The sequence below is a fragment of the Camelus bactrianus genome, chromosome 18 (assembly GCF_048773025.1).
Source record: "Camelus bactrianus isolate YW-2024 breed Bactrian camel chromosome 18, ASM4877302v1, whole genome shotgun sequence".
Classification (NCBI taxonomy): domain Eukaryota; kingdom Metazoa; phylum Chordata; class Mammalia; order Artiodactyla; family Camelidae; genus Camelus; species Camelus bactrianus.
This window is the reverse complement of record NC_133556.1, coordinates 12,463,358-12,488,482: the sequence shown is the minus strand read 5'-3', so window position 1 is coordinate 12,488,482 and position 25,125 is coordinate 12,463,358. Positions and strand designations below refer to the sequence as shown.

General features: G+C 44.8%; 1 protein-coding gene across 2 annotated transcripts in view; it reads left to right on the top strand.

The window, feature by feature from the left end:
- CALN1 (calneuron 1) overlaps positions 1–25,125 on the top strand; it is a 332,629-nt gene that overhangs the window by 132,190 nt on the left and 175,314 nt on the right. The gene's annotated exons all lie outside the window — the stretch shown is intronic.

Genomic DNA, 25,125 nt, shown 5'->3' with positions numbered 1-25,125 from the left:
GTTTGTTGTCTTCAGATTCCATCAGGTTACCTTGGTCCTTGGACTCGTAAATTCAGTGGCCCACCGGACACCTGATGGCAGTGCTTATGTTCCCCAGGATCTTCATTTGTTTCTTAGATGGGATGCTTTCTTGCCCCTTCACCCTTTTCTGAATTTGCTCTGGTTTATTCTTGTTTTTTTTTTTAAAGCATTGCGATATAGTTTACATAGAATAAACTGCACCTATTTAAAGTGTGCAATTGGATGAGTTTGGACAAAGTATACACATATGAAACTACTACTATGATCAAGACATCAAAGACTTCTATCACACCCCAAAATCACACCCCTTGAAGTCCATCCCTTCCTCCATACTCCTTCCTCCCTGTCCCTAACTGACCTGCATTCTGTCACCACAGATGAGTTTTCATTTGCTAGAGTTTTGTATTAATGGAATCATACAGTATACACTCTGGGGGAATGGCAGGGACGATGCCACTGGACCTTCAGCCTGACGTTCCTGAGACTGATTGAGTTATTTAAAAATGGCCATGAACTTTAAAAAATCCTTTTAAATATTGCCTTGCAAGTGCTTGCAGCTGCTGCTCATCTAGTTGGCTCAGAGCAGACCTGTCTGTGATCGAAGCCTAGATGTCATGATTGCTAAAGGAGTGAGGTGCTTTCTTAACTAGTTTCAGAGTCATCGAGACCATAAATAGACAAGAGAGTGGAACTAAATGGCAGCAAAAGAGTAAGTTAGAGGGAGAGTGAGGGTATTGACAAGAGGCAAGCAGGGACCATGGAGGATGAAATTTCACTTTCTGTGGGGAACATTTTTCTCCTTCAAGTCCTTGTCGTAAGAAGGAGATGCAGTGTAATAGCGTTCTGGTCCTTCATTCAATGATTATTTCTCTTGCACTGCATCAAGTAGACATTGCAGAGGAGGGGGTGATAAATCAAATGTAGATATTACTTTTGCATTTTTGAAGAATTTATCATTAAAAAAGACAAAAAAACATACTACTATGAAACTGGCAAAGGGTACTGTGGTCAATCATCCTGGCAAGTTTATAGCAAACGAAAAATATGATAATAGACTGAATTACCCTGGGAAGGAGTCAGAACACTATCCCTTTTTGCTTTTCTAGTTATAGTCCATAAATCTGGTTTTGAAAATATATTGGAAGAAACAGATGGGCACAGTGTCTCACTGCATGCAAACATTATAAATAAAACATTTCTTGTAATCCTTGGAATTCTGCTTGGTGCATTTTAAAGATCTATACTTAAGCTCTGAGCTGTAGATTCACTCAAAAATGTAATTTTACTATTGATGCTAAACATAAAAACAAATCCATGTAGTTTTCTACAGCTTGAATAACTGTTTTTCCCAATTTATTCACAGTCCACTTCATAAATAATCAACTTTTGCTACTCCGCCCTGAAGATTATTGGCTTTGTGGACTGTCTATGTGACTACTTCATCTCAGGCTTTCTTCCCAATTGTCACGGTCTAAGTCCTTCTTTGTTTTTTGTTTTTGTCCTTTTTTTTCTCTGCAAAAAAAAAAAAAAAAGGTGTGTGCTGAGAAAATGTCAATTAACTTAACGCTGAATTCAAGAAAGAAATAATTTTGCTGTCTGAAAAAACCCATCATGGTATCTCCAAGTCAAATACAAATGGCGCCTGGCCATTAACATAGAATTTATAGCTGTGATCACAAAACCACGTCTTACCCGGACAATAATTCCTCCTGAAGTTCACGGCTTCTGTATTAGCATGTTGAGAGGGCTTAGGAAGTAATTATCTTTATTGACAGAATTCTGTCTTCTATATCCTGCCCTGAACATTTATGCCAAGTGTTTGGAGCTTAGGATAATCAATGGCTATAGCTCCCTTGACATGACTATGATGTTTCATAAGTATTTTATAAATTCTTACAAATCTGGCCAAATTACTGAAGCCAAGTTACTTGAGCCAGACTAAACAGGTTGGAAATTAGAATGCTAGCTCTTAAGTGGACCCTGTGGATAATTGCCTCAAAGGAAAGAAAAACTATCCCAGAGATATTGGGTAATTCTCCAAATTCATAAGTGGAAGTGTCAGAGCTAGAATGCTCATCTGCTGACTCTCAGTCTAGTGCTCTTTTCTCTAGTTCACAATTTTGGTAGCAGCCCCAGATACTTGGCTGACTTTAGCATCCTTACTCGGACTGTTTCTTGATATCATCATGGTACAAGAGTTCCTATCTGAATTCATAATGCAATGCATCCAAATCACTTAGAACCCAGTAAGGCATCAATCAATGTAAACAATTCTTATTTTTCTTCTCCTCCTGCTTGTTTCATTATTTACTGCTTTACTTTTTACTTTGATATTTTCATGCTAGAGGATGCCAACAAGGAAATCTTGATGAACCGTGGCTTAAATTACAAAGACAATTATTATTTACTTAATAAGAAATCTGAAGGTGGGCAGGTTATGGCTGGTGCAGCAACACATTGATGGCCTTAAGCCTTCAGGCTCTTTCCAGCTTTTTACCCTGTATAAATAGCTGTTGGCTTTTTGTTCTCACGTCTGGTGCTTCATGGTCTCAAGATGGCTGCCTAGGTCTAGGCCTCACACCAGCCATCTGAAGCATCAAGGAAAAGACAAGGGCAGAACATCTTCACTTCCTGAGACTCTCCTTGTTTGAGATGAGGGGCTTTCTCCTAAGATTTTTACTGGCAGAACTGTAACATATGGCCAGTCTTAACTGTAGATGAGGCTAAAAAAGTGAATATTTAGCTTTCCAGCCTCTTTAGTAAAGAATGGTGAAGGAGAAGAAGGTTAGGAACAGCTGCCAGGTCAGCCAACTACAGAGCCTGTCCTGGACCATTATGATGGCTTCCTGGCACAATACGTCACGCCCTTCTTCCCTGATTTCATCTAGCCAGCACTTACATTTCTACTAGGAAATAACTCGCATGGCTGGAGCTCTATTTCCAGGCAACAAAATAATAGCTAAAGATCTTATTTAGGTATCATTTTTAAAATCTGATGATTCTCACCTGTTCCTATAACTCTCCGGGTTCTGCCTTCTTAGACCTAAGTTTAGGGGCAGTTGCCTTAAAGAAATTTGAAACAATAGGTTCTGGTGGGTAGATATCATGCTGAATCTGTTCTTTGCTACCAGAATCTCCAGTCTTATATCTTGATAAAGATATCTTGCTTATACTTTCTTTAAAAAAAAAGATTTCTCCCCCTTTTTACTACCAATTTAGAAGCAGTGAAATGCACAGCTCTTCAGTGCATAGTTTGGTGAGTTTTGGTAACTGTGTGCGTTCATGGAACCTTGTAAATACAGAAATCCACGTAACCACGTGTATTGGTTTCCTGGGGTTGCTGTAACGAAGTACTGCAAACTGGGTGGCTGAAGACAACAGAATTGTATTGTCTTACGTTTCTGGAGGCTGGACGTCTAAAGCATGTAGGAGAGAATCCTTCCTTGCTAATTTTAGCTTCTAGTGGTTTCCAGCCGTCTTTGGCATTCTTTGCCCTGCCGCTGCACAACTCCCACCTCTGCACTCATCATCACACAGCCTTCTCCCTTTCTCTGCCTTCACGTGACTGTCTTCTCATAATGATGCCAGGCTTACTGGCAGCGGCCCTATTTCCAAATAAGGTCACATTCTGAGGTCCTAGGCATTAAGACTTCAGTATATATTTTGGACATAATTCATCCCATAACTCCATGTGAGTGGATACACCCGTGTAACCGTGTTACCCTATGTAATATGTTTTGGTAAATGACCAGGTGTAAATATTTCACAGTTTGTAGGTCAAACTCTCTGTTTGACATACTCAACTCTGCCTTTGTCGTGCAGAAGCATCTGTGGCCCATATGTAAACAAGTGAGCATGACTGTGTTACAATAAAACTTTATTTACACAGATTGGAGGTGGGCTGGATTTGGCCAATGAGCCGCAGTTTGCTGACCCTTGTATTAAAACATTTCCATCACCCCAGAAAGTTCCGTCAGTCCCCTTTCCCATTCAGTTCTCACCCTCTCGTAGTTAAACACTTTGTGGCTTTCTATCACTGTAGATTAGTTTTGCCTTGCGTTTGGACTTCGTATAAATGAAATCTTACAATGTGTGTGCTCTTCTGTGTCTGTCTTCATTCATAAACCGTAATGTCTGTGAGACACAACCGGGATTGTTTCGTTTTTTCCCCAGCTATGTTGAGGTATAATTGACAAACAAAATTGTAATATATTTGAAGTGTACAACATGATGATTTGATATGCATATACATTGTGCAATGATTACCACAATCAACTTACTAACACATCCATCACCCCACATAGTTACCTTTAAAAAAATCATTGAGAATGCTTTAGATCTACTCTTTTAGCAAATTTCAAGTACACGATGCAGTATTATTAACTACAGTCACCATGCTGTACACATACCAACGTATGAAACTTTTCCTACCATTTCCACACACACGCACACACATATGCATCTATACACACAATATACAGGCCTTGTAATGTGGTAGCTACAAATCTAAGCACTGAACCTGTGTTGACTGATACTAGTATCTGTATATTAGTATATATTATTATAATATAATATGTATTAGTTATACAGATGTAATATATAGCATATAATAGTATATGATATGTAATATATAATATGTAGTATTACATAGTGTAGGATTACTGCACATCATAATACAATATTGTAGGACATTAGCACTATACTATATATATATGATACTATATAATATGCTATACTAAGCTTAGTACTATATAATACTGCATATCTTATATACTATATAATATACCAAATATAATACATATAAAATATGTGTAACGATAGCATTGCATACAAATCAAGTGCCCCTAATGCTGATGATCTGGACTTACGCCTTCTTTTCCCTGTGTGCATCATGAGAACTCAGAGGGGAGCTTGTAATTCGAGGATGGCGTCACCTCTTGCTCAAGGGAAGCCCCATGTTCCCTTCTGTTGTCACTGTGTAATTTACAGTGCAGTTGACAGGATGGGGGGATGCCCGCTGGGTTTATTGGGGTTGGCTGCCCAGACCAGCCCCTGCCTCTCTGTCTGTTCTCATTCAGCCTTCACTTGGGCATCTCAAAGGAACCTCCAAATTGTCCACAGCTGCTCCTCTTCCTGCGTTCCCTGCCACAGCCAGTGACAGTCTACTTGTCGAGCTGTTGAAGTCACAGACTTCAGAGGCATCTGTTTCTTCGCTGATAATTAATCACCAAGCCCTGTTGTTTCTTCCTCCTAAACATTTTTCACGCTGGTCCACTTCTTGAGACTTCCACTGCCAGCGTACTGGCAGTGCACGTTCACGTCCCTGAAGCTGACTTCTGTTGTCGTAAATAGAATACCCAAAAAAAGGCAGCTCAGTCTCTACAAGGCTTTTTGTTTGTTTCTCTATCAATCTCACATACTAAGAAACAAGTGTTGGGACAGTTCTAGGGCTAACCTGGTGAGTTATAAGTATCATCAAGATACAAGTGCTTTCAGACTTTCCACTCCACTACGCTTGGTATATCGACGATGTTATCCCCTTAGGTTCACGAGCTGGCTGGCTGTTCTCAGCATCACTTGTGCACACAACCGCATCAAGCAGAGAAGAGAGACCTGTCCTGCTGTGTGTCACTTTTTATGCACGAGGAAGGCCTTCCTAAGATGTCCCGCTGCAGACTTACTCTCAGGTCCCAGTGGGCATGACTGGGCCACTTGTCCATGCTCAAGCTAGAGAAAGCTGGAAACGTGACATTCTGGCATGTTGAGCTGGTAGAGTGGAGGGTGGTTTCTCCTGGCCAGGAGGTAGACTGGGATGGGTGGCGGTGGAGATAGAAGGAACGTTATTCTGGGGAGGCATTCATTAGAGTATAACACATACACACGTCTCTCGCCTAGACTGTGGCCAGGGCCTCCTACCTTTTCTCTGTTTCTAGTCGTCCTCCCCTTCAGTCCTCTCCCCCATTCCTGCTACCAGACGGGTCTTTCCAAGCGTATAGTTATCTGGCTGGCTTCTTTGTGTACTTGTTTATTGCCGGTATCTCTCGTAAGTATGCAGACTGCGTGAGGGAGGAGACCTTGTCTGTTCTGTTCACAGCTTTACCCCCTAGCACAGGGCCTCCCACATCAAAGGTACTGTATCATTAGCTATTTGTTGGCTGAATGACCAAAATGCACACCTGATTCTGTCACGTCCCCTCTTAAAACCTTCAAATACCTTCCCTCTGCCTCTGAGATAAAGTCACATTTTCTGGAAATTGTTTGTAAGGCTTTTCATGGAATGATCCGGGCCTGCGTTTTCGCCTCTGCCCACTCCTCCCCACCCCTCCCCTCTTCTCCAGCTTTCCGGAACTTTCTTCAGGTTTTCAAATGCACCGTGTGGTTCCTTCCTTCTCCATGCTTCCCTCCCTCTCCATGCTTCCCTCTGTCCACCTAGGCCTGTTTTAGCTTCTCACTTCGCCTGACTCAGACCTTCTCTGGAAACAGATTTCAATTTAGATGTTACCTTTTCAGAGAAATCTTCCTGGGCTTGCCCATCCTAGAAGTCATCGCATGCTGTTGTGACCTTGTGTTTCTCTACCACCATCACTTAAAATAAAAATCAGCTTTACTGAGATAGTGTTCACATTCAAAACATTCACCTACTTAAAATGTACAATTTAATTGCTTCTAATGTGTTCATAGAGTCATGCAACCATCATTACCATCAATTTTAGAGCATTTTTATCACTCCTTCCACAAATACACATGCCCATTAGTAGCTACTCCCCATTTTTTCCCAATCCCCCCAACCCTAGGCAACTATGAACCTCCTTTCTGTCACTATGGATGTGCCAGTCCTGGGTATTTCATAGAATGGAACTTACTTTCCATGTGGTCAGAGATCCTGTCCCTGCTGTATGCCCAGTGCCCAGCCTGGAATAAGGTTGGCTCTCAAGAAATATTTATTGAATGACTGGCTGATTAAATAGTTGAAAATGTAGGCACCCCCAAAGCCAATCACACTGCCTTTTCTGTCTATCTACTACATTCTTGCATGTGTTTATTGCTGTTTTTATCACCCTGCAGTGACGTTTTTTATGTACTTGTTTATCTTCCTGGATCAGGAGTTTCTTGAGGACAAGAGCCATCCTGATTCATCTTTGTATATCTTTGTTGAGAGCGGTACTTGGCACGCAGGGCATTTGACAAATATTTGGCAAATGGGTAAATGAACAAATGAATTCGCTCTGACCCCCTCGTCCCCAGGTCATCAGTCAAGTTCTCCCACTGGGACAGGTGGGATCACTACATTTGTTTGTTCATCCTCCCAGTGTTTATTAGCAAATTAGGACATTATTGTATACTTCCCGTCAGCATTCCGTGACCATCTGTCTCGTCCACGATGGTCACCCCCTCCGTGGGCAGAGGCTGTGTGTCGGCAGTCCTTGTGTCCCCTCAAGCCCTGCACAGCCCCTCATACAGATTAAGGGGTTCATCAAATGCTGGGTGGTTTAAAGTCCAGGCTCGGAGGCTCTGAGGCCTTGGACGTCGGGGGCAGGGTCAGTATGCCAGACGCGGTCATGTTGTCTGATTCCTTCATCCTGAGGTGCTTTGGTAGGGACTGCTGCCCAGAGGGCTCCCACTTTTCCAGAAGGCGCCAAACTGGCAAAAACGGGGAGCAGCTGGACCAGTTCCCCTGGCCGGCTCTCTGCTGGCTCCCGGTTACAGAGCCGGTGTCTCCAGGCCTGTCAGTGAGCAGTGAGCGTGGGGCTCTAGCCAAGCTTCTGGCCTGGGGCTCAGTTCTGAGTGTCCAGCTGCCCGTGAAGCTGTTGAAGACCCTCTCCTGCAGCACAGCCTGAGGATACAGGGGCTGCTCCCAGCATCCTGCCCACAGGGGGCCTCTCTGGAGGAGCAGCCGGTCCTGTCCTGTCCACGCTGTTTTGCCTACAGTGTCCCCGCTCCTTGTTTCCCCTGGGAGGTGGTCTGCCATTGCCTGGTAAACCCAAGCCCTGCCCCTCGCATGGACACAGAGGCTCACTGCTGGGTCCCGGTGGCCTTACAGGCCTCTGCTCCCCTGGACTTTGGCTTCTTCTGGAGAAGCCCAGAAAATGCTGGTAGACCAGTCATTGCCTGTGGTAGGCTGACCAGCGCCCCGCCAAAAGTGTTCGCATCCTGGAACCTGTAAGTATGTTACCTTATGTGTCAAAAGGGACTTTGCAGTTGTGATTAAGAGGTTCTCCTGGATTATCTGAGTGGGTCCAATGTCATCACAAAGGGATGCAGGAGCTCAGAGAGGAAAGAAGATGCTACACAGCCGGCTTTGAAGGTGGGAGGAGGGGCCAGGAGCATCCTCTAGTAGCTGGAAAAGGCGAGGATTCTCCCCTGGGGTCTCCAGAAGGAACCTTTCCTCCCAGCACCTGCAAGACTCACTTCCAACCTCTGTACAGAACCGTAAGGGAATAAATGCGTGTTGCTTTAAATCACTAAGTTTGTGGTCATTTGTTACAGCAGAAATAGGAAGCGGATATACTGTCCCTACCTTGATGTTGCAATGGCCCTAGTACAGAGGGTTTGTGTCTGGCCAAATGGGAGTATTCATTTTTTTTTTAACCCAAAATGAGGCTGTATTAGTCAGCTTGGGCTGCCATAACAAAGTGCAACCAGACTGAATGGCTCAAAGAACAGGAATTTATTTTCTCACAGTTCTGGAGGCTGAAAGTGGATTCTGGACACCAGAACCTACGTTAGCCATGACTAGCTCCCATACTGAAACCGGGCAGACAGCTCTACAGCAGCAGAATCTGCCAGGATGATGTCCCGTGTTGGAAGTCGCAGGCCCAGGGCAATGCAGAAACCTCCCTCCCCTCAGAGAGCCTCTTGTCTGACATTTTGCAGGAAATCCAGCCCTGGCAACATGCAGATAGTTTCTGACTGAGATTCAGCCACTTCTGCCCCTACCCTAGAGATTCCCAAAGTCCAGGGGGCAGGACCAGGCCCCTTTTGTTGAAACAGGGGACATATTTCCTGGTGGAGGGGCCCAGACGTAGGTGTCATACTGGCAGGTGTGACCACTGCAGCCCAGAGGTGTTAGAGGCAGATCCTTAAATATACTTCTTGGAAGAGAATTTGGATCTGCAAACAAGAAGTGTCAGTCTTAACAATCACTGCCTGAGACCGATTTACAGGAAAAGTGTCTCAATTCTGCTCGCCCAGGGAGCCCAGTGTAAGCCCTGAGTTTTTGTCCTGCTTTGGTGAGAGTCTTGATTTATACTCAGCTTTGAAGGGACGTAGCTTCAGGCACTGAGAATACAACTGTGTATTTGGGTTTATTTGTCCAAGTGGTCAGGGATGGTTTGGGGCAAACAATGCCTTATTTGGAACTGTTTATTCTTACTATATACCTCTCCACAACGGGGTGACCTTGGATAACCTTCCCCAGCCTGGGGAGACCCGAATCATCTTATGCACAGCCTAGGGGGACTTGCTCATAGCCTGGGGAAAGCTTCCGTCACATTCAGAATCCTATGGAAAGCTTGCAGAGTCTCCAGTCCTGTCTGGGTCCCTCTCCATTGGCTGGTGGCAGGCAGTTGAGTCTAAGGACCAGAATTTTCCCAAGGACCAGGCTTCCTTCAGGGAATCCTGTGCTTGCCTTGGCGGCACCTCAGATTTCTGCTTCCGGGAGCATAACCATGGATTTCTCCAGGTTGTCCCTGTGGCTGGGCTCCTGGACTCCTGCAACCGTGGTTCCCAAGTGTTTCCTGGCAGGGAAATAGGTTGTGTGAAACCTTGCTGTTACGCACTGGATGTTGTCGGGGCATTGGATGGACTGAAGTACCCCTGGAAGGTTGTCTTCCCTTTGTTACACCCTTCGCCCATGCAAGGTCCAGCTTCGTAAAGACCGTGGCTCGGTGAGACTTTCACAGGAAATCAGTCATCTACAGGGATGGGTGGCAAATGTGATGGTGACCACCTTTGAAGTCACAGTCACCTGGCAGAAGCAGAGCATCATGTTTTTCTTCACAGGGAACATTTGGCCTCCCATAGGGAAGGCAGAGAGACTGATGAATTCCTGTCACAGCTTTGGGTTTGGAAAGAATGTATATCTGCTGGGCTGGAACGTGGGCCTAGGTACCTGGCTGGTCTTCAGTCACACTCAGAATGTTTTCTGGCTGGCTGGTCTGAAATATTGATCTGAGAATTGGATGTGAAAGTGGAGATGGCGTTGGACAAGGGGCCTGCACATATGAGGCAGCTGATGGCAGAATCCCAAATTGGAGGTGTGGGTCTGTTGTGGGTCAACTTGTGTCCCCCACAAAAACAAGTTATGTTGGTGTCCTAACTCCCTAGTACCTCAGAATGTGACCTTATTTGGAGATAGGGTCTTTACAGAGGTTGTCAAGTTAAAAAGAGGCCATTCACGTGGGCCCTAATCCAAAATGACCAGTGTCCTTATAAAAAGGGGAAATTTGGATGGAGACAAACACATCTTCATGTGAAAATGAAGGCAGAGATCTACAAACCAAGTGACACCAAAGACTGCCAGCACACCACTAGAAGCTGGGGGAGAGGGGGCAGGGCACAGACTCTCCCTCACATCTTCGGAAGGAACCAACCCCATTGGCACCTTGATCTCAGACTTCCAGCCTCCAGAAGTCTGAGAGCATAAACTTCTGTTGTTTAAGTCTGTGGTACTTTGTTATAGCAACCCCAGCAAACAGATCAGGGTCTTAAAGGCAGTGGTGAACTTGTGAGAATCCAACAAGGAGGATGCTAAGGACTGGAACGCAGTGTGGGCCAAGGGTGAGAATCAGGTCTGCTTGATAGACAGTGCTGAGTGTTTCTGTCACTGGGGATGCCAGCCTCACAATGGAGGCCTTTGACAATGACAGCATCACCATCATCTTCACCATCTTCATCATCACATCATCATCATCCCTATTAGCATCATCTTCCCCATCAATGTCATCGTCACTCCTATCAGCATCTTCTTCTCCATCATTGTCGTCATCATCACCATCCCCATCATCATCATCCCTATCAGCATCATCTTCACCATCATCCCCATCATCTTCCCCATCATCCCCATCATCATCATCCCTATCAGCATCATCTTCCCCATCACCATCCCCATCATCATCGTCTTCCCCATCACCATCCCCATCATCATCATCATGGCTAATTTTACTGAGTGTCTACTATGTGCCTGACATACATACTTGATACGTCTTAGATCATTGAATCCTTAACACCCTACAGAGTTGATGTTAGTATTCTCATTTTACAAGTATAAGAAACTGAGGCACAGAGAAGGAAGAAGCTTGTCCAAGAGCACACGACTGATCGGTGGAGAAGCCGGAACGCAACCTCCCTCAGCCCCACTCCCTGAGCTCCGGTCCCCGCACGTTCCCTCTGCTCTGTCAGTGTCACGCTCCCCCTCTCAGGGTCTTGCGTTGGCTGCTCCCCTGCCCGGATTGCTTTCCCACTAGATTTCTGCATGACTGGCTCCTTTTTCTATTTGGGCCTCAGCTCTGATGCTTCGTCTTCAGGGAGGGCCTCTCGCCCTCCCAGTCATCTCCACATGCTGCATGCTTTATTTTATTTTATTTTTTATAGCCCTTGCCACTGTCTGGAACTTCCTTCTTGCTTACTCATGAGTCATCTGTCTGAACCCACTAGAATGTAAGTTTTATGAGAACAGGGACCTTGCCTGCTTCTTCAGTCCTCTATCCCAGAAACTGGATCTGTTCCCAAAGCAGAAAAAGTATTCAAGAACTCAGTTCCCTTTACTTAACTATTCAAATCGTGGGGGCACCCCCAGCCCCCATGGGGAACTTGGGCTCCATCTTGCATCGGTAGAGCTGTTAAACAAAAGGTAGCTACCGTCTGGCCTGTAGCCCTTTCGCAGTGACTAGGAGCTGGAGGAAGCTTTGCCCCTGGGTCTTCCCCTCCGCGGGCCTGTAAGTGGGAGGAGGAGGCAAGGTGGCAGGGAAATTCACTTTCCCACCGGATGACTGCTGCCACTCTCCCCGGAAGGCAGAGAGGCTGGAGCCAGGGACTGTGGCCTGGGCTCAGTGGACAACGCAGTGCCAGCTCAGGCTCGGTGCGTGGGGGCTGCTCTAGCCCGAGTCTGCCGTGGTCCCCACCGGGAGGTGGGTGTCCTCTACCCTCCCTCGTAGGGAGCTTCAGAATAGTGCTGCCTGCCTCCTCACAGCTGGAGACCAGCTGCCATAGGGCTGCAGAGCAAGGTGCCAGTGCCCTGGGGTGGGCGGCGGTGCTCAGCCCTGCACATCCTTCCCTTCCTCTCCCGGGAGTCGGGGCAGCCAGAGAGGCAGAGCCACAGTCTATCCTGTGATGTAAGTCCGTGAGCTCCAACAGCCCGCCACCAGGGATGCCGCACGCAGCTTCCGGGACCCTGCCGAGGCCACCCTGCTAACCGTGTGCAGGACCAGCTCACGCTACTCAAGCTCTAACGAGTGCTGCCCCGGTTCATTGATTCCTTCTGCCGTTTGACAGACAGTTACTGAGCACCACTGTGTGGGGGAACCAGACGGTAGACCAGTAGCTACAGGAGCAGTTATTTGAGACAACATTTCACTGGGACATGAGTCACGATGTGCCATCTGGCAGGTGGCTGGCCTTCAATGCCCTGAGCTCCTTTTCTCAGTGGAGCTGCCCAGTCCCAGAGAGACCGCATCCCACTTGCAGGGCTGGGGTATCACCCCCAGGGGGCTGCTTGCTCTGTCTCCCCTCCTCTGACAAATGGCAGGGGGACAGGCCCTCACCAGACTTTCCTCTGAGCAGGTCTCCCAGTTCTGCTGCCTGTACCAGAAGCATCTGGGCAGTTCCTGCAGGAGGCAAAGAGGTGAGCTGTGGCCCCACGGCCTTCTGAGCACATGTGCCTGCTGATCCGGGAGCCTGTCCCCCAGGATTCCAGAGAGAGAGTTCTCTCCCTTCTGCAAAAGAGCTTGATGGGAAACCTGACTTTGGCTGTAAATCTTAAAGCTTGGTATTGGTCGTTTGCAGAAGGCAAAGGAGAGAGGGTATTTTGAGTAGCAGAACAGCGTTTAGTCTTGAAGGAAAAGCTGGTACCCATTGTGTTGGGGGTGGGAGTGGGGGGCACTGAGATGCAGGAAGAAGGCAGCCAAGGCCCCGTTTGGCAAGAGCCTGGCCCACCAGTGGGGCGAGGGGTCTGCCCTTCCCCACTGCAGTGCTCTGGCCGGCATGGGATAGCAGCCCCGTGGGTGCTCGCTGAATTAATGAGTGGGTGGGGGGCAGGGAGGAATTTGATGCCCACCAAACTGTGGTTTGATGTTCTGTTTTAGGCCCAAAACTCTGGATAATGGAGGTACAGTCACCAAGCAGGGGAGGAGCTGAGGGGTGTATTTTGGGGGTTGAACTGTGGATAATGACACTGAAACCTTTGGAATGTGTTCAGGTAGAAAGCGCAGAATGAGAACATGTTTTGTAGGTTTTTTTTTTTCCTTCTTCATAGCATGTGTAAACAGTCCCGGTTCACTGCTCTAAAGTTTTAAAAAATAAAGTCCCAATTTGTTTCTCCATTGAGAAACCCTCATTTTCCGTTTGCGGTGACACCCCCGAGAGAGAAAGGGTAATGAATAAAAGAGGGAGGAGGCAGGTGGGGAGATGGACCTGCCGACACTTTTCCTTACGTGCTGTTTTTTATCAAGCATGTTGTCGTGAACCAATTTTCATGTTGAAATGGCTTTTCTCTCCCCCGAGACAAATTGCTTTTTATGTTGTTGAATGGGATGGCAGGCGCCCTCTATGGCAATTAGCTCACTCAGTTGTCAGCGCCTGCTAAAATATGCACCTCGAAACCCACCTAAGAGCAGAGCCTCTGACTGGTTTGTTCCTGAGGCTGAGCTGATGCATTTGAGCTGGGAAAAAAAGAGTCTCCAGGGGAATCACGTGTAAGAACAGATGACTTGAGTTTCGTGGTTTCCGCTTTGAGATTTCAGATAGTCACAGAAAAATGGGCCCCGGGATGGAAAGAGAGGTTATACCTAAGCCCTTAGTTCGTTCACGGCTTTGGTCTTGTTTGTAAAAATTACATTTGGTTCTTACGAAAATTAGACTCATGAACACATTTGGAAATAAAGTATCATGACCACCGCCAACGGCCTGCCGTCATCTGGAATGTCACCATTCCATGGTAACCCACCTTTGCATTTTGTATTTTCTTCCTGTCTTTTTTCCCTGGGCATGTTTTTAGGCTTAAAATCATATTGTTCATGTAAGTTTTTATCTGGTTTTTTTTTAAGAAAGTAGACTTTCTCATGTCGCTTTGTGAAGGTGACTTTTGATTGTGTGTAAATTCTACCATATGGCTATAATTAAATTGACACGGCATAGTCTTTTTTTGTTTGTTTTTACTGTTTTATTTTAGGTAATTTCAACTAGAGAGGAAAATTTCAAGACTGGTACAACAAACTCCTGCATATCTTTTAGCCAGATTCCCTGATTGTTGGCATTTGGATTCGTTTACGTTATCATTCTCTCTCCCTCCCAAATGTGTGCGGTTTTTAGAGTAAGCAGCAGATATGATGTCCCAATTAATCTTGAATACTCTGCATGTATTTTCCACACTTCCCTGCCTAACCACGATACAATCAGCAGAATCAGGAAACATAGGGTAATACTGCCACCTAATCGATAGTCTCCATTCACATTTCCCCCATTATCCCAGTACTGCCCTTTACAGCAAAATCACGCCATCCAGGATCGTACTTTGCATTTTCCTGTGATGTCTTTTCAGTTTTCTCCAATCTCAAAAGTTTCCTTAGGTTTTCTGTTTTGCTTTGCTTTTTACTTTTGCCTCCCGGGCACTTTTGAAGGTTATAGGCCAGTTATTTTGCAACATGCCCTTCACGTTGGGTTTGTCTGCTGTTCCCTTGTGATTAGATTTAAGTTGTGCAGCTTTGGCAGAAATATCACAGAGATGACGATGGCATGTCCCTCTCAGGGCATCTGATCAGGTGACATGGAATGATGGTTTGTCCCATGACTGGTGATACGAACTTTGATCACTGAATTAAGATAGAGTCTGCCAGGCTTCTCACTGTAAAGTGACTCTTTTCCTCTTCATAATTACTAAGTGTTTTGTGGGGTAGAACTACTATATAAATGTCTGCTCATCATTAAACTTTCACTCACTGGTTTTCGTGCCCATCAGTGATCCTTGCCTGAATCAGTGATTATTGTGGTGGTTACCAAATGATGGTTTCTCTAAGTCCATCTTTGCTTCTAGATTTATTGACATTACATAGTACGCAAGAGCCTTTTCTTATCCACATTTATTCATTCAGTCATTTATATCAGAATTAACTCAATTCCTGTTTTATTTAATAGACTGTCATCTCTTTCCATCAGTGTTTATTTTGATGGTAGCAGTAGCCCCTTCAGGCAGGTTCCTGGATCTTTTTGGTATAATCTCATCATTGAAAATGATGATCACATAATACAGAAAATTGAGAAATTTTCCACTTGGCAATAAATTGTGAACATTTTCTATGTCATGGAGACTCTACCACATTATTTTCAGTAATTGCACTGTGTCCCTCAAATGTACTTAATGCTTCAGCCTTCCTGGTGGCCGCCATGGTCTGGGAGAGACCCCTGCTGAAGCCCTTGTTTCATTAGGCAGCAACACAGAATTTTATCAGAAACAGAGTTGGCTCACAGAGCAGAGGCAAGTCCAGCATATTTGGGCAGGATTATTTCCTGGACCGCAGCCTGTAACTTGCTGTGCAGCTGCTACGGAGAGGCACCGACTACACAGGATGCAAGAATACTCATTGTGGGAATACTGTGCCCAGAAAAAATGCTCAGCAACCCATATACCAGTCAGCTGGTGATGGGAAACCACACAGTAGATAAAATAAACCAGAGTCATATGGGTCAGTATGTGTGTGTGTGTGTACCCATTATACTATATATGTATGCCCACCACACACACGTGCACACACACGACTGCATACACGTTCAGAATAAAGGTGAAAAAATCCGAGGCAACAGTAAGTACTTAGAAGTCAAGACAGTGGTTCCTATTGGGCTGGAAGGAGAGGGATGAAGTAGAGAGGCGACCTAGAGGGAGGGGTTTCAAACTATTGTATGTAAATTATGCTTCCATGAAGCCACTTAAAAAAAGGCTCTGAAGTAAACATGATAGAATGAATAGATCTGATAAGGCTGGGTGAAATAAACACATGTGTATTACACTTTTCTCTTTCTTGGACTCTTATGTTTGAAATATTTTATAAGAAAGAAAGATTTTTTTAAAAAAACATGGATGGGGAATGATAAATAACAAAATCAAGATAGTGATTCAAGCCTGGGAGTGAGAGACGTGGGAACCGGACAGAGATACAGAGAGCTTCACTTCTATTTGTGGTGTCTAATCTCATTGCCTTTTTCTGAAAAAATTAAACCAAAATAGCAAAGTGTTATGATTTGATACAGTTTGGTTGTGGGTTTATAAGGGTTCACTTATATCATTCCCTTGGCTTTTCTGTATTTACAAAAAATTACGCTCTAAAAATGAGAGGATAACGAAGGTTCAGAGTCTGCAGACAGGAAGGAAGTATTGGAACCCACAGCCTGCCTGGCATGTGATCTCTGGAAGGCAGAGCCTGAGGCAAGGCTTCAGTGCTCATGTCTTTGGGGAGCTGCAAAGCCCGGGCAGCAAGAACAGAAGAGAGGAGTGAGAGGGGGAAGGGTGGAACGCAAACCCCAAGGAATGCATTGCCAGGCTGGCCACCATTTCGTGATGTCTCAGCGACACGAGATGTCTCCAGATAGGCTGCAGAGAAACACTGTCTGGGGACAGTCCATTGGAGAGAGGAGCAGAGAGGGTATTTATTTCATAGCTCTCTCCTTTCTTCTCTTTCTAATTGGTCAAAATTGAATTTCTAGGAAGTGACTACCCTTGTGCTTCTGGAGTGTGTCATCAAACCTATCTGGCCACCCCTTGGCGGCCAGATTGCATACACTTTGTGGTGCTTCATCCAAATGGAGAAACTACAGGGGAGTGAGAGACCCTGGCCATGGCATCAGGCCTTGGGGTTGCGTGGCCCTAACAGGGTCTGATTTGAGTCACCATGCTGACGACAGCTACAGCAAAGCAAGTGGCCAAGAGTTTGGGAGAGGGATGAGGTCAGGAAGCTGACAGAAATGGAAGAGGGTAGCACTTGTCTACAACAAGAGAGGAAATGAGAATGTATGTTGTAGTAGGTGAGTTTACAGGGGAAAAGGGCTGAAAAATTAGACCCATTCTGGAGTGATGACATCTTTCTTTTCTGAAGGGCAGTTGGAGGACTACATTATTCACTGAGAGCTTGGGGTGGTTTTAGGAAGTGGGATGGAGAGTTTGAGGAGACTCAGGAAGATCTTGAAGAGAACCCTGGGGAAAGGGTTGTGTCTGGCTACAGAGGTGGAGAGGCTGCTTGGAATGCAGAGAATAGACCTAGTGAGAAACTAGGAGGTTGATGGTAAGAGTGTCGGGAAGACAGTGGTTGCGTTGAATTGGGCTTCAGGGAACTTGTCTATTTGGGTTGAATAGGTGGGCTGACAAACTGGAGCAATGCTGAGGAATGAAGGTCTTAAAAAGTAGAAGAGCAGCCTAGTGGGAGTGACAGTTGGAAAAAACATGAGATCGTGGTATGAGAGTGAAATTTTAGAGCTTACGATTCCAGAGTCGAGCAATGTTGGGTGAATACAGGGACCGGAATGTGGCCATGTGTTGGGTTTGAGTGGAGTGGAAGTATAAGTCTTTTGAGAAGCAGTGGTTAAGGGTAGTGAATTTACTTAGAATCATGGGGTCTGGGAATGGAGCGAGATTGCTGTCCTGATACAGGGTCAAAGCAGAAAAGCGAAAGTCATTGCGGCTTAGCTCGGCCCCGGGGAACCAGTGCAGATGATAGGAACTTTGTTAGTGCCGAGTCACCATGGGAAGCCAGTTAACAAATGGGGTCAGACATTTTATCCTTGACACGAAACCGAATCATCACCATATAATCTTGACTCCAATTACCATCCATTTTTAAAGACCTTATGCATTTCCCCACTGAAAAGTTAGTTTCCTCCCGTGACACTGCTCCCCACGTCCGGCTTCCTTAAGTTGTGAGTGTTACAGCACTTATCCCGCGGCGCTGTAATTGCCTGTTTGCGTTTCTGCCCCTTCCCTCACCTGCCCCATCATGAGTGCTTTAAGGGCAAAGCCGGATCTCGCCCAGCATCACGTCCTGACCCAGCCTGATCCCTGATGACCCGTGGAGGCTCAGTGGCGCTGGAAGGAAGAGAGCTGTGGCAGCATCAGGCAACACGGAGTCTCTGGGTCACCCTCTGTGTGACGGGTCAGACAAGCTCTTTGATTAAGTCATTTCCTGGTTTTTCCCTTTTCAAGCACAACCTCTGTCTCTCCCCCGAATCGCCTGAGATACGTGTTCCCTGCAGAATGTTTGGAAAAGAGTAATACTTGCCCATAACCCTAACTTTCAGCAACAACCACTATTCATAATTTAGTGTATATTTTAACAATCATACATTTCTTTCATTTTAAAATAATTAACTAATTAAGATTGAAGTATAGTCAGTTACACTGTGTCAATTTCTACTGTACAGTGTAATGTCCCAGTCATGCATATATATATATACATATATTCATTTTCGTATTCTTTTTCATTGAAGGTTATTACAAGATATTGAATATAGGTCCCTGAGCTATACAGAAGAAATTTGTTTTTCATCTGTTTTTATATATAACGGTTAACATTTGCAAATCTCAGACTCCCAGATTTATCCCTTCTCACCCTCTTTCCCTCGGTAACCATAATATTGTTTTCAATGTCTGTGAGTCTGTTTCTGTTTTGTAAATGAGTTCATTTGTGTCCTCTTTTTAGTTTTCTTCTCTTTGTTTTTAGATTTCACATATGGGTGATATCATATAGTATTTTTCTTTCTCTTTCTGGCTTACTTCACTCAAAATGATGATCTCCAGGTCCATCCATGTTACTGCAAATGGCATTATTTTATTCTTTTTTATGGCTGAGTAGTGTTCCATTGTATAAATATACCACAGCTCCTTTATCCAGTCATGTGTTGTTGGACATTTAGGTTGCTTCCATGTCTTGGCTATTGTATATAGTGCTGCTATGAACATTGGGGTGCATGTATCTTTTTAAATAACAGTTCACTCTGGATATATGCCCAGGAGTAGGATTGCTGGATCATATGGTAAGTCTATCTTTAGTTTTTTGAGGAATCTCTGTTTTCCATAATGGCTACACCAAACTACATTCCCACCAGCAGTGTAGAAGGGTTCCCTTTTCTCCACACTCTCTCTGGCATTTATTGTTTGTGGACTTTTGAATGATGACCATTCTGACTGGTATGAGGTGATACCTGATTGTAGTTTTGATTTGCATTTCTCTGATAATTAGTGATATTGAGCATTTTTTCATGTGCCTATTGGCCATTTGTATGTCTTCATTGGAGAATTGATTGTTTAGGTCTTCTGCCCATTTTTGGATTAGGTTAGTTGTTTGTTTTTTTGTTATTAAATTGTATGAGCTGTTTATATAGTCTGGAAATTAAGCCTTTGTGAGTCACATCATTTGTAAATATTTTCTCCCATTCCGTAGGTTGTCGTTTTGTTTTGCTTATGGTTTCCTTTGCTGTGCAAAAGCTTGTAAGTTTAATTAGGTCCTATTTGTTTATTTTTGCTTTTATTTCTAATGCCTGGGTAGGCTGCCTTAGGAGAACATTGCTAAGGTTTATGTCAGAGAATATTTTGCCCATATTTTCTTCTAGGAGGTTTATAGTATCTTATGTTTAAGTCTTTAAGCCATTTTGAATTTATAGCAATCAGATATTTATTTCTTTATGTGAGTATGTAATGCATCATTACTACAAATTTCACAAGGTAGAAAAGTATGTGTAATGAAAGTGTCCCTCTGTCCTGTCCTTCCTTCCCACATAGTTTCCTGCCCCAGGGGAGCCAGGGTTAGCTGGATCCCATGTATTCGTCCAGGGAGAGTCTGTACATTTACAAGCAAGTATGCATCCTCTTTTTTTCTTCTTCTTTTATGCAAATGGTAGTATCTGATACACACTTTTCCGCACCTTGCTTTGTTTTTTCATTTAACAATACATCTTGTTTTTCATTTAACAGTACATCCTGGCACATCAGGATGTAAACAACATTCTTACCCTTTTTACAGCTGCATACTCGCCCGTTGCTTGGGTATGCTATGTTTGATTTAACCTGTCTTCTGTTAATAGGCATTTGAGTTGATTCTGATCTTTTCAATTTTTGATGTTGTATTATGGAAGATTCAAGTGTGATGAACACCGGTGGGCCCATCCCCCAGCTTTAACTTGGAACCAAGCTTGTTTCATCTGCACCCTCTCTGCCAACCCTCCCCTTTCCTGTATTATTTTAAAGCAAATCCCAGACATTTAATCCTTTCACTAGTAATTATTTTAGTGCAGATTAGAACATGACTTAAAAAAACCAGTTCCGGTATCACACCTAACACAACGAACAATAATCCCTTAGTGCCATTAAATCTGATCATTTAAAACATGTATAATCATTGCTGCAACCAGGAGCCTGGTTCGTGCTTCATACTGCATGTGTGTCGGTGTAGCTGTCTGGTACATTTCTGGTAGGGTCGTTGAGTTAAAGTGTGCCTTTTTTTTTAGTAGAATAGAGATGACCGTATTGCACTTCAAAGAGGTTATACTGATTTACATTTCTACCAGCAAAGCGTCAGAGGGCCCGGTTCCTCGCAGCTTTACCCGCTATGTGTTGTCAAATTTCTTGATCTTTACTTGCCTCACTGGTGAAAATACACAAACGTCGTTTTAATTTGCATTTCTCTTAGTATGAGTGGCGTTGAATATTGTTTTGTATGTTTAAGAGCCATTCATAATTCCTTTCCTAGGGACTGTCTGCTCATATTCTTAAGCAATTTTCTTTTGACTTGCTGGCCTTTTTAAATATGAGGGAAGTTGGCCCAAGAAATCTTTGTTGGATTGAGTTGAATTGAACAATGTCAAGATAAACTGAGCTTTTCCAGAGGATTCCCAAGATCCCCAGGAGGGGAGGGGTGCAAGCTATGCCTGAGACGCCCTCCCCTGCTCTCCAGGCCTTTTGCCTCTGGTCTGTTTTCTGGAACTTGAATCTTGTGTCCTTGCTTTTCTGGCCTCCAGATCGGTGCTAAATCTACAAAATGGTCTTGTTTTCTCCAATGCTGATTATTCTCTGATCTCAGCATATTCAGCTGAGGAACAGTGTGACTTAATGAAAAATTAATTGTATTGATTATCACTATGTTGCTCACAGATAAATTCTACTCAATTTGCTGCCGGCAGATCCATGCAGTATTGCCTTACGTGCCAAGTGGTCCGACGCCTGTTTCCTGCCTTGGGCTGTTTCCCTGAGCGGGTGCTTGTTGCTGGGTGAAGAATGGCTCCTTCTGGGGAGAAGCAACAGGCTTGTCCCCATGATGCGGTCTCATCTGCTGGACCACGGAGGTGGTCCATCTCTTCTTAGGACAAACTACCCAGCATCCTGCCCTGGAGGAAGTCCTGGCCTGGAGTCAGGAGGGTGGCTCTCTCTGCTTGGATCCCTCCTCTGCCTGTGTGAGGGGAGCCCCCTGAGCCATGAGTGTAGGTGTTTCCTGGACACCTCCTTTGGATCAGGCCTGGGGCTGAGTGTGGAGTCCACTCAGGGTCCCGTGGTTATCCTGCTGGTCTTTTTCAGAAAATATCTGAATGGTCTCCCTCTCCTTGACGCCCCCCTTTATAACCACCTGGGTCTTGAACTTCAGGATAGCTGGGTGGTAGGCACATGTCATAGGAGATTCAGTTTCTATTCATAAAAATGATGTGAAATGGAGGGCAGCAACAACTGATGCTGACGTTTTGGAGAGTGTGATATTGTGACACAATAAGGAAAATATATTTGGTCTTCTTTCCTGATTCTTGGCCCAAAGCTCCTGAAACCCTGGGTCTGAAATTGACCCTGAAAACTAAAGTAAAACAAAATTCCTGAAACTCTGGAGTGATAAGAATGTCTTTCATATTCTAATGAGATAACTGGTGGCTTTTGGTTGGGGACTGGTTGCCAGAAAAATTAAGGCATGATTAGAAGGTTGGAACTTTTAGCCCCATTGACTGACCTCCAGGGAGAAGAGAGGGGCTGGGGAGTGAGTTCAGTTGCCAATGGTCAGTGATTTAATCAACTGTGCTTACGTAATGGAACCTCCATAAAAACCCTAAATGATGGGGCTTGGAAAGCTTCTGGAGTGGTGAATACATGGAGGTGTTGGGAGGTTGGTGTGCCCAGGAAGGGTCTGGAACCCACCATACTTGGCCCTATGCATCTCTTCCATTTATCTGTTCCTGAGTTCTATTCTTTATAATAAACCAGCCAATGTAAGTAAACAACTTTCCTGAATTCTGTAAGCTAGCCTAGCAAATTATCGAATCCAAGAAAGGGCGGTGGGAACCCTTGACTTTATAACCAGTTGGTCACAAGGACAGGTGGCCTAAATTTGTGACTCACATCTGAAGTGAGGATAGTGCCTAACCTTTGGGGTCTGCACGGACTCTGAGTAGTTAGTATCAAAATTGGATTAAATCGTTGGGACACCAGATTGGTATCCAGAGAGCTGGAGAATTAGTTGGTGTGGGAAAACCCCCTACACATTTGGTGTCAGGCGTGTTGTGAGTAGAAACAGATCACAGAGGGCAACCTGGCCATATATATTCAACACCTTAAAAAAGTTCCTGCCCTTTGATCCAGTAGTTCCATTCTTAGGATGTCGTCTTAAGGAAATGATTATTAAAATACATGAAAATTTATATACAAAGATTTCCATTGCAGCATTCTTTAAAATCAGAAGTGATCTAAATGTCCCACACTAGGAATCTGGTGAAATCAGTTTGGCTGTTAATGGAATACTATGTAGCTATCAAAAATGATGTTTTAAAGAGTAGTTAGCTATACAGAAGACTGAAATGATAGTATGCTAAATGAAAAAAAGATATAAAGTTATAGAGAGCGCATGATCCCCATTTAATTAAGAATATTTGTGCATAAAAACATTTGGAACAAAATACCCTAATATGTTAACAGTGGTTCTTACTGACCAATAAGTTATAGATTATTTTTTTTCTTTATACATTTTGGGGGCATTTTTCATAAGAAGCAAAAATTAACGTATAAACTAAAAACTGTAGCATCCCTCTGCAGATGTAGTTCTGGTCTTTTGAGGGGGCTGTGCCCATCCCAGAGGGCAAATCCAGAAGCCCTCAAGACAAAGGAAACTGCAGCCTTGCTAGATGTCCTCTTCCTCTCTCTTCACTTACCCCCTTGTTTTTTGGCATGGAGACCCTCCAGCAATTTTTCACTCCCATGTATGTTCAAGTCAGTTTCCTGGCTCTCCTTTCAGGGAGCGGTCAGTCTGTCACAAGGTGCCCGTGGCCCAGACAGACTTTCATTGTTAGTTTCAGCTCTCATTTGCTTCGTTCTTTTGCTGTTGGGGAATTTTCCATTAGCTTTACCAGACCCGGCCTGCTAAAATCAATTCAGCGTAATCCATGGAGGTGTAAACTTTGGGGACAGATAAACTCTGTTCTAGCTCTGAAACCCTTAGAAATGGCCCCTAGCTTTGTGACTGCCTGGTGCCTCTCTGCGTTAGGAGAGAATGATTGCTTTTTCATGACCAGAGATGCTCTGCATAATTTCGCCACCTAGTAAGTTACTGACACGCTCTTTGTTCCAGATGTTAGCTAGGGAAGGAGTTGGCTTTGTGTTTGAACTCAAGGCATCCTTGGGGCCCTGAGGTGAGGAAAAATGTCAGGAGTGTGGGGACAGCGGAGAACCACAGTATGGAGCTAAATCTCTGTCCCACCAGCCTTGAGCACTGAGCCTTTGAACCGCCTGCCCCCCAGGGTTAACAGTGGCCCATGGTGAGCCTGGGGCCAGGGAACTTACCTGCTTAGCCCTGGATTCTAACCATGGATCACAGATAATGTTATGCTCTCAGGGAGGGACAGTCAATTATGGACGCAGTCACACCTCAAATAACAAATAACCTAGGAGTGAGGGTCCGTTCACCCTTCTGAAGGTATACCAAGGGAGAAAAAAGCCTGGCAAAAAAGTGAATTATCCGAAGCAGCGCCCTACCCCCCACCCTGTCCCCGTCTCTGTGGCCTGTGCCGAGTCAGCTTTGTTGAATTCTGGACACTTCTAGGTTCCTGTTATATCCCTGCCTCCTCCCAGCACGTTCCCCTCCTCCTTGAGGGCCCCGCCCCCTCGCTGTCTGAGCTCTCACCTCCGTGTTCCCTAATTACTGAAACCGATTAGTTGTATTTGCGGACTGATTGATTATAATTAAGTTGGAATCCATTCACACGAAAACCCACACCAGGATTGGACCAGCATTTTATGTGCAATTCTGGTCATTCTAGTCCTGCTTTCTATTCTCATCATATTTCCAGTATCACCATCTCCAAATGCTCACTGGATATTTCTGTGTATTCACCAGCCCTGACCATTTGGGTATCAGAGCCCTGGAGTATTCTGTGTGGCCAGAATACCACTGCCCATCCATCCCTCCCTGCCTGGACTCCTGTGCTTCCTCCTGAATTCTCTCTCAGTTAATGTCATCACTGCTCATCCATCAGGCAAGCGAGAGTCCTCAGTATCCAGTGTCATCCTCACATTGTCCTTCTGCTAAACCTGGGACACTGGAGCCTCCTTGAGCCCGGACCACCCAGAAGTCTCTCGGCCCCGCTCCCTGCAGCTCCAGGTGTAGTCCAGGCTTCTCACCTCTCATCACACTTGTCTTAGCCACTCTGATCCAGAGCCCTCGGTTTACAATCCAATCTGATCCCTTCTCTCTCTCTCTGTTTTTTTTTTTTTTTTTTTTTTTTTAACTTAAAACCACTGGGGACTCCCTGTGGCCTACAGCAGGGTTCACCAGCTTTAACTATAAAAAGTCAAGTGTAACTATTTTAGGCTTTGTGAGCCAAACTGTCCCCGTCACAATGACTCAATTACATTTGTGCAGTACAGAAGCAGTGAACAATGGACAA